This window comes from Microtus oregoni, unplaced genomic scaffold (genome assembly GCF_018167655.1).
Source record: "Microtus oregoni isolate MIOR12 unplaced genomic scaffold, Mior012 000031F_ref0000149, whole genome shotgun sequence".
NCBI classification, from domain to species: Eukaryota; Metazoa; Chordata; class Mammalia; order Rodentia; family Cricetidae; genus Microtus; species Microtus oregoni.
In genome coordinates, this window is record NW_024543090.1 from 21,948,717 (window position 1) to 21,959,076 (window position 10,360).

Sequence of the window (10,360 nt, forward strand, 5' to 3'; positions counted from 1 at the left end):
ACTAAATGTGGATTCATATGAATACCAAGTAACAGAGGGGAAATATTCTTAACTTAATGTAGACATTCAAACTGTGCAACTCACAAAAGCTTAAGGTAAGTTAACCTAAATTCTAATGTAAAGAGAAAAGCTAATTTTGTACAGTGTGGTCAGTAAGTGCTGATTTGTTTGAGAGCTAGAAGAAAGAGTTGCCTAGGAGGGAGAAAGATTCAGTTTTGTAGTTTTTTTTTGTGTTACTTAGGCTGGATTCAACAGTCCTCTGGCCTCAGTTTAACAAGCTTTGAATCTCTATCTGCCTTGAACAAATGTTTCTGTTCGTGAAGTTCAAGGGTAGTTCGTCAAGCTGGAAATCTCTGTAGTTGCACGGAAGAGAAAAATGGCTCAGTGGATAGAAGTCCCCATGCAAGAGTGAGAATCTGAGTTCAACCCCAGAACCCACATAAATCTGAACACCCTTCAGTGAGGTGGGAGGCGAAAGGGAGGGCCAGCTAGCCTCTTAGATGCAGCTGCAGACGAGAGACCCTGTCAAGGTTTGTCTTCTGACTTCCATTCATGTGCCCTGGCTTACCTATGACTATAGTCCTCACATACAGAGATTAAAAATAGGGAGCAAGCAGGCTGATCAATGGAAATCCTTGAGTGGCTTCTGGGGTGGGATGGGATGTCAGGCAAGCAGGCTGATCAGTGGAAATCCTTGAGTGGCTTCTGGGGTGGGATGGGATGTCAGGCAAGCAGGCTTTGCCAGGAAGGTTTGGTCAAAACTTGTAAATGTGACTCCAGTGTAAATGTGATTGCATAAATATAATTATGTTGATTGGTAAAGACTGCGCGAGGACTCCTCCTGGCTTTTGGTAGCTTTTAGCTTACTACTTTCTCTGACCCTGTGATTGCCACATTCAGCTCTCATTTGTCCTTTCAAGTTGCAGTGAAATCAGAAAGGTTGTTTGGGAACAAGAGAATCTAGGAAACTTTTTTCTTTCTTCCTTTTTTTTTTTTTTTTTTTTTTTTGGTTTTTTGAGACAGGGTTTCTCTGTAGCTTTGGATCCTGTCCTGGAACTTGCTCTGTAGATCAGGCTGGCCTTGAACTCACAGAGATCCGCCTGCTTCTGCCTCCCGAGTGCTGGAATTAAAGGAGTGTGCCACCACTGCCTGGCAAAATTTCTTGAATTGAAGAAACCATAGTATGGGGAGGGGGCAGGGAAGATCCATAATACAGTTGATATTGTAATGATATAATGTACTGTAATATTTTTCTCAGATGTTTGTAAAACAACTTAATTGACATAAAAGGTGCTGGAGAGGTGGCTCAGGTTAAGAGCAATGGCTGCTCTTCTAGAAGATCCAGTTTTGAGTCCCAGCACTCACATGGTGGCTTACAACTATCTGTAACTTCAGTGCCCAGGGGATCCCATCAGCCTGCTGACAAGGTGTACAGACCTTAAGGCAAAAACACACATCCACATAAAGAAAATAAAAATAAAAATTTTGTAAGGCCCAGTATGGTGGCACACACCTTTAATTTCGGCATTTGTGTAGCAGAGACAGGTGGATATCTCTGAGTAGAGGCCTGCAGTCTACATTACCAAGTTCCAGTTCCAGCACAGTCAGAGTTACATATAGAGACCCTGTCTCAAAAAAAAGCAAAATGTTTTAAATGGAGTTTGGGAAATGACTCTGTTGCAAAGTGCTTGCCATAAGAGCATGAGGACTTGAATTCAGATTTTCCAGCCTCCATGTAAAAAGCCAGGCACACATCTATAATTCTTATGTTAGGGAGGCAGAGATAGGAAAATTCTTGGGAATTGCTGGTCAGCCTATCTAGTCAAATTGGTGAGCTTCAGATACAGTGAAGGTGCCAGTGCCTACCTCTGGTTTCCGTGTGCTCCTGAGCGCACGGTGACAGACATGAATGTGCGCACAAAAACAGGGTTTAGTCTCAAGTAAGTATGAATGTACAGTTTGCAGTGCTGAGAGGCAAACCCAGGAGTTGAGATGCCAAGACAGAAGGATCACAAATGTTGAGTCCCAGGCTGCTCTGAGCTACCCAGCAAGATGCTGTCTCCAAAAAAAATTAACAAAACTTTATAGTTCACTTTCTTACCTTTATGGGTGTTTTGTTTGTTTGTTTGTTTTTGTTTAGTATTTGTTTGTTTATTTATTTATTTATTTATTTGAGACAGGGTTTCTCGTAGCTTTGGAGCCTGTCTTGGAGCCTGTCCTGGAACTTGCTCTGTAGACCAGGCTGGCTTTGAACTCACAGGGATCTGCCTGCCTCTGCCTCCCGAGTGCTGGGATTAAAGGCATGCACCACCATTGCCCTACTCCTTTATATATTTTTTAATGAAGCAAAATTAGGATTTATTCAGAGAAGGTTTTAACATAGATTAAAGCATGGTTGTGAAGAGGGATAGAAACCTGAACTCCTACTATTTGATGCCACTAAGGAATCGGTAATTTGGTTGTTATTATGGTATTGTGATTATGTCCAAAATACACACTAAAATAATTATGAAGTAGGCTTTTTTGTTTGGAGGACTTTTGTTGTTTTGGTTTTTTGTTTCTGAGAATTTGCTGATCCTTACTAATGCTGCGATAACAAGTGTGTACCGCCTCACCTAATTCCTGCCATCCTGGGGCTTGAACCTGGGTAGCTATGGCTTTGTGAATATTAGACATACACTGACCATCTGAGCTACATCCCCAGCCTGGAGTGAAGTAACTTTAAAAATTATAATGTTCCAGTTATGTCACGCTCTACAGCCTGAAGATAGGAATCCTATCTTAATTCGGCAGCAGTTTTCATTGCAAATCGGCATGAATGGAGAACCTATTCAGGAGACCGGGGATGCAAGGATAGTCTAAACTGCAAGCCGCTGTCTAAGACATTGCTTTATTGGTACTTTCAAATGGACAAGACTCATTGCCCTGTTCTGCCACTGGAGTACTAAAGTAACCTCCTGACTGGTCTCTCTGGGCTTCTCCTCACTTCTCAGACTAGTCCCCAAACCAGCCAGAATAATCCTTTAAATCAGAGACTCAGTAAAAGCATGCACTGGCCACCAAATCTAATCTTGGAACTTAAGCTCTGATTCTGTTATCTAAAGTTGAATTTCCTATAACAAAATAGGAAAGGTCTTCAAATGATGGAAGACTTGTATTTCTCAATATCCTTAGTTTTTTCCAAGACAAGGTAAGTATAACAACATCTTAAACGAAATTCTGCATAGTGATACTAATACATGGAATTATTAAGCATTCTTCAGACTAGCAGATTAAAAATGACTAGTATCTTGCATAACTGGTGAATGCCTTTGCCTAGCCTGTATCTAAATGACTTACCTGTGGTGTCCTGGCAAGCTAAGCCCTCCAACAGTATCTTGGTCAGATTTGGCAGTCCAGACTAGGGCTGCCCTCTCATGCTGCAGCCTGCAGCTAAACATTGCTCACTTTGCATTTCTCTCGGGGAAATAGTGAATACTCAGATTGCTCATAATAAATGAAAAACATGACTTTCTTCAGCCTCTGATAGTATTTTCTTTTATTTTTTTTACATTTTTAATTGACTTTTATTGAACTCTACATTTTTCTTTCCTCCCCTCCCTGACTCTCCCCTCCCCATTTCATTCCCCCCCAAGGTCCCCAGGCTCCCAATTTACTCAGGAGATCTTGTCTTTTTCTACTTTCTACTTCCCATGTAGATTAGATCTATGTAAGTCTCTCTTAGTGTCCGCATTGTTGTGTGAGTTCTCTGGGATTGTGGTTTATAGGCTGGCTTTCTTGGCTTTATGTTTAAAAGCCACCTGTGAGTGAGTACATGTGATAATTGTTTTTTTTTTTTGCTGTAGTTTTAGAGTCGGTCCTGGGACTAGCTCTTGTAGACCTGGCCTCGAACTCACAGAGATCCGCCTGCCTCTGCCTCCCGAGTGCTGGGATTAAAGGCGTGCAACTCACAAACAGAAGGCATTCCTATACCAAGTGAGTGGCTTCTTTTAACTTCCTTTTCTTTATCACTCAACTTCCAGAAAGTGTGGAAGTAGAAATATATAGAGACCACTACGCTGACAGATGTGTGATCTGAATCCCAAGGATGTTCAAGAAAAATATTTGAAAGTAAGAGGTTCCTAACAAAGGGGAATTTACAGACATGGCCTGTAATTGTTGGAGAATCACAAAGTGTTCTATTCCCTATGAATGCCTGTAGTAATAACTTAGGGAAGAAGGTATCAGCCTGGCTTTGAACCTCAAAGTGTAAATGTGAGAAATAGAGTTAATAAATACCACTTGGAACAAAATATAGAAAAATATGATGTAACATCACTAGAGAGAAAGGAGAATTGGGAGTTAACATAAATGCAGCTATGGCATTTTTTAGAGGCATGGCTATAAAGTCAAGATAATTCATGACCAGAGGAATACGTAAAGTCAGTAGCCTCCCCTAACTTACTCAGAGGTGGGCGGAGCCGATGTCACCTGGTCCATGGTGAGCTAAGGCAGGTGAAGGGCTAGAAACTAGCAGCATTTTCATTCTTTAAAGGATTAGTCATGCCCACGGGGGCCTTTAAAGTCACAACTAGGCTAACTTTGCAATAAAACACGAGGTCATCATGTGAGAAGATTCTCACAATATGTGCCGTTAGCCTATTTTTGAGGACTTTGTAGATTTACCTTCACAAATGACACACATCTCCTGTCTCTTGTGGGATAACATGCGCTGTTCTCTTCTTTGAGACTCTGTCTCATCATCTCATACCATCTTATGGCTTCAACCAGCACTGGTTTCCTGTCAGTAAATTATCATCGGGTTACACATAACCAAATGAATAATCCTCCTGTGTGTTACCACCATTTTATTATGTTTTCTATAGACCAACTTGAATGCCCCGAATAAGCAGAGTCTACCTCCAGTTTCTGCTTTCTCTGCCTCTTATTCCTACAGTGAGTTCTTTGTGTCCGAAGAGATTTTAGCACTATTTTTACTTGCAAGTTCATCTTTTATGTGAATATGAAATTTATCCCTCCATTGAAAGTTATGTTTGAATTCATTGCACTTTATTGCTTTTATACCAAATATAAAATCACCTTTTAGCCTACCTACCTACCTTATAGAAGGGATCATGGAGGGATGTCGAAAGTCACCTCTGGATAAAATCAAGAGGGCCGGTGCCAAGAGTGCTCTGGTCTTAGCCCTGCTGTCCTGAGCCATGGTATTAGGCTGAAAATCACTAAGTCAACAGTGGCCCCACGTGAGCACAGGCGATTGTCTTTACTACTGTGAACCCCAGTCAACCTCACTGTCTAAGACATCTACAAAGTGGTGGCAGTGCCTGTCTCACCTGCGTCTCAGGGATGGGAACAAGGTTAAAGAAGTTCATTCGTGAGACACTGTGAACTCTTAAGCACCATTTGCTCCCCAGGTGCTGTGCCAGCAACTTCCACTAAGCAGAAGGAATAAACAATGGATTCTAAAAGTATCCTCAGTGTGCCTTCACTTTCCCCTTTTAGAAGCTTCTTCCCTGGCTGCCATGGGACTAGTAGGTTTTCCTGTATGCTTGTTGAAGCTCCTAGATTTATAACTGGCATCATTTCATTATAATTAAATGGCGTGAATGTCACAGGACTCTGGGGACCAGGGCCTTAGCATGACATGTCTTAGGGTTTCTATTGCTGCAACAAAACACCATGACCAAAAATCAATTTGGGGAGGAAAGGGTTTATTTGACTTACACTTCCTGATCATAGTCCATCATTGGAAGAAGTCAGAAGGAACTCAAGCAGGGCAGGATCCTGGAGGCAGGAGCTGATGCAGAGGCCATGGAGGGTTGCTGCTTACTGACTTGCTTCTTCTGACTTGCTCAGCCTGCTTTCTTATAGAACCCTTGATCTCCAGCTCAGGGATGGCGGTCCTGGGTTCTATAAGAAAGCACTCCCAGTGGACTGGGCCCTCTTCTATTAATCACTAATTGAGAAAATTCACCACAACTGGATCTCATAGAGAGACATCTCCTCAACTGAGACTCCTTATAACAAGAGATTGCAGGGGAGAATTATGGAAGGAGTAATAACTTGCATTTTAAAAGTCACTATAATCTGAAGGGGAAAAGAAAACATTAGGAGGTGGGAGTTAAGCAAGGACCTCAGCTGGGAAACTTTTCCTAGTGCAAGAGATGCTCATGGCTTTTCCTCTGGGAAGTTAGGGGAAAGCAAAGCAAAATTCTTTGAAATAATTAATTATGGAATTGCCATACACCACAGAAAAGGACATTGTTTCATTTCTGGTCCTTCAGGAAAGTTTTACAACATAGGAGCTCAGAGGGGCCATGAAGAAGATCACTGCCAGTTTGTGGGTTCATTTCTGATGGCCGCACAGGACACCAGCCCGCCTCTGACCAGTGACCCACCAAAGAAGGTATGCTTTCTGACCATCCCAAGTAGGGGGTTTTGCAGATTAGCATGGAAAGCAATCAGGTGACAGAAATGGCTACAGAGCTGCTACTCTATTACTAGGGAAAGAAGAAATTTTACTCTCAATTCAAGCTCAGCTCTAGCGAAATTAGATATATAAATGTATTCTGAGAAAACTAAAATCTTTCCCAAGTTTCCAGCCCTCCTGTTATCCCAGTCAGTGTCCCTCCCAGCTTCAGTCATATGGAGCATGCCTGAACATCTTTGCTCCCTTAAAAATTGTTCCTACCATACAAGGAAAACAGTATTTTCCTTAAACTGATCTACATAAAAACAATTATAAGTCTGAGAAGCTTTAGATACTTAAAAGGGTGAAGTGTTTCTGTGTCTAGTATTTTGAAAAGTTTTTTCAGGTCATGGGATAGTTATAAAAATGACCACATCCGAGCCACATCCCTAACAGTTAAGACACGTTCAGGAATGCTGTAGGACCACTCTGTGTCCTACGTAGGACATTTACATCTAAGATAGTAAGAGAATTCAGAACAAGCTAGGGGGGTTGGTAGCAAACATCTGTGATCCCAGCACTCAGGTGTAGCCTGGGCTACAACACTGTTGTAAAGGTCTGGTCTGAGGGAGGAAAACAAAAACAACATTTGATGTGGGCTGGAGCAATCAAGAGAGGCTTCCTGGGAGATTGATCTGTATGTGAATCTTGAAGGCCAAGCCTTCAAAACACCTCTTCCTTACCTATAGCACTTACAAACGGCTCACACAGAACTGATGCCAAAGGATAACTCATGAGAAAGGAGGGAGGAAGTTCCCTAGCTTGCTGGGAAACTGTGTGGAGCCTGAGCTCACTGATAGAAGTCTGACTTCAGATGAATTTCTCCAAGAAGCAGGAGCCTGAACTCTGATACACTCCATGCTGGTAAGCCCCGTGGCCCTGACCTGCGCAGTGGTGTGCCTTGTCAACGTCTGCATTTCCCCTCAGACCTGGTGATGTCCTCAGAACGCTGGAACGGACAAAATCAGAACGGAGAGCCGGTAAGATGCCAGGGAGGCAAGCCAAACCCGGGAGCGGCGGCACGACCCCCAAAAGCCGCCGTTCATCTCAACGGCCACAGCAGGCTGGGCAGAAGGCGGCCCACAGCGTGGTCTCCGCTGCGGCGGCGGAGGAGGAGCCGGCTTTGGCAGCGGAACCCCCTGGTGCTCTAGGACGACAAGCCGTCAGCCCAGCAGTGTCTGTAGCAGCTGGTCTTAGGCGACCCCAGGGACAAAGAGGAGGACGCTGCTGCGGCGGCGGCTGCGACTGCGGAGTTCGCGGAGTCAACGACAAGGAATCTCGGATGACTCTGAAGTGGAAGAAGAAGCAAAAGATAATCTTCCTCCTCAGAAGAAGCCAGTTTGGGTGGATGAAGATGATGAAGATGAGGAAATAGTTGACATGATGAGCAGCTGGTTTCGGAAAGATATAATGAAAAATGCCAGCGAAAGTAAACTCAAAAGAAAAGCTTCAAGAGAGACTTAAAGAGGCATTCCAGCATGCCATGGGAGGAGTACCTGATTGGGCAGCGTCTGGGCACAAGCAGAGAAAATCTGCAGATGATGAAAGTGAAGAGGATGAAGATTTGTTGCAAAGGACTGGGAATTTCATATCCGCATCCACTTCTCTTCCTAGAGGACGAACTGCCGTCCTGCCAGTGCTGAACAGCCTACCACTGCTCGGATCTCATCAGTACTGCTCCATCCTGGTGCACAGGTGGTGATGCTCTCTGGGGTAGATAATGCTATCTCACTATTTTAGGGAGATGGCAAAGCAAACCCGAAAATCCAGAGCATCTATTTGGGAAAGTTTCCAGTCTTTAAGGCTTGTTTCAGTGCTAATGGAGACGAGCTTTTAGCCACAAGTGTGCACAGCAAGGTTCTTTATGTCGATGATATGTGAGCTGGAAAGTTAGTTCCTGTACATCAAGTGAGAGATTTGAAAGAGAGAATAGTGAAGCGATTTGAAGTCTCTCCAGATGGATCCTCCCTGCTCAGAAGCGGCCTTGCGGGTTTTCTCATTTGCTGTCAATGAAGACAAAGAATTAATTGGTAGCATGAAGATCAATGGAAGAACTGCAGCATCCACACTCTCTTCTGATAGTAAGAGGATATATACTCCTTCTGGGAGTGGATACGTTTTTGTGTGGGATGTGAATTCGAGGAAGTGCGTCAACAGATTCCTTGACGAAGGCAGTTTATATGGAGTAAGCATTGCTGCATCAGAGAATGGGCTGTATGTGGCTTGTGGCTCTAAGAGCAGAGTGGAAAACAGACAGTCAAGATTCTTGCCTCCAACAAACCAACCCAAAGCCAATAAAGGCCATAATGAACCTGGTCACGGGTGTCACTTCCTTGACCTTCAATCCCACTACAGAAATCTTCAAGAAAAATGAAAGAAGCTGTCAGATTGGCTCATCTTCCTTCCTGTACAGCATTTCCTAACTTTCCGGTTTTTAAAAGGAGTGCTCTTTCTCGTGTTCAAACCGTGGATTTTTCTCCCAGAGGAGAATGAGCAAGGCAAGGCCCTGCTGTATAGGTTGCACCATTACTCAGATTTCTAAAGATGTTTTCCTGAAATCCAGTCGAGCACACCTCAGTCCATCTTCCCAGAAATCTCCCAGTGTGTGATGATATATGGATAATGACTTCTGGGATCCATGCTTAAAATTAGCAGCAATGTCTTAATATATAAATTTTATTTGAAAGGAAAAAAAAAGATCTGTGGCCCTTCCCTTCTATCCCCAAGTCAGACATGCTCAGGTGACTTGTTTGGGCCAATGAAACAGACCCTTTCTGAGGGGAAGGCCACTGAGAGTTTGGGGGCCTTTACTGGCTGCCCCACAAATAATCCCTCAGGGGCACTCCTCTGGCAGCCTGGGGCCCTCAGTGACAAAGACACCGCAAAGAATCCCAAGATAATCCTAAGAATTTGTTATTGAATCTGACCCAGGCTCTTCTGACCTTGGTGGGCTGTGGAATTGTGACCTGATTGGCTTAGAGATAATGAACCCAGAAAGGATATCAGACCGCTTTTTCTAGTCTTGGACTGAAGAGAGCATTTCTACAGAAGAACAGAGAGTTTCTGCAGGAGGACAGAGAGTTCCTGCAGGAGAACAGAGAGTTTCTGCAGGAGAACAGAGAGTTTCTGCAGGAGGACAGAGAGTTTCTGCAGGAGAACAGAGAGTTTCTGCAGGGGAACAGAGAGTTTCTGCAGGAGGACAGAGAGTTTCTGCAGGAGAACAGGGAGTTTCTGCAGGAGAACAGAAAGCTCCTAAGGTCCCTTCCAAATGGACACTGGACTCTGGACATTTCATTTGTTCTCTTAAAGCTTTTTTAAAGTAGAGAAAATGTAGAAAGGGGAAATCTTCTAGCTAACCTGGAATTCTAATCCAATGTCAGAATTAGAAGTATCAGAACAGACGTTATAACACATCATATGGCAATGCTGTTCTCTGGAGAAACTGTAGAACTTTAGAGATGAGACCGAGAAAACTCATTTCCCCTTTACAGATATCCACCGTTTGTCCCTTGAGTGGAGTCTAACACGCAGGAATAGCTTTGACACCAAAGGGATTGGGTTATAAATCCACTTGTACAATGAGATAGCCGGCCACTTTTTCCCAAGTGGCAACTTCATACAAAAGCGTAATTATACCCACCCGACCTGCATGAGCTAGGAAACCCCCGCACTGCGTGTCCTAGGAGTCTGATTTGCTATTGTGCTCTGTTCTCCTGAGACAGAGTCTCGCTATGTAGCACAGGCTATCTTGAATTTAACTATATGGACAAAACTGACCCCGGACTTATGATCTCCTGTCTCGGCCTTCTGAGTGCTGGAGTTACAGGCAAGTGCCTAACCTATTCCAGTACTCTCTCAGAACAATACACAAGACGTCAGGACTTCACCCCG

The 10,360-nt window shown here is 43.7% G+C and overlaps 1 pseudogene; it reads left to right on the forward strand.

Moving 5' to 3' along the window:
- Positions 1–2,391: 2,391 nt before the first annotated feature.
- Positions 2,392–9,011, forward strand: LOC121465531 (annotated as a pseudogene).
- The last annotated feature ends 1,349 nt before the right edge of the window (positions 9,012–10,360 follow it).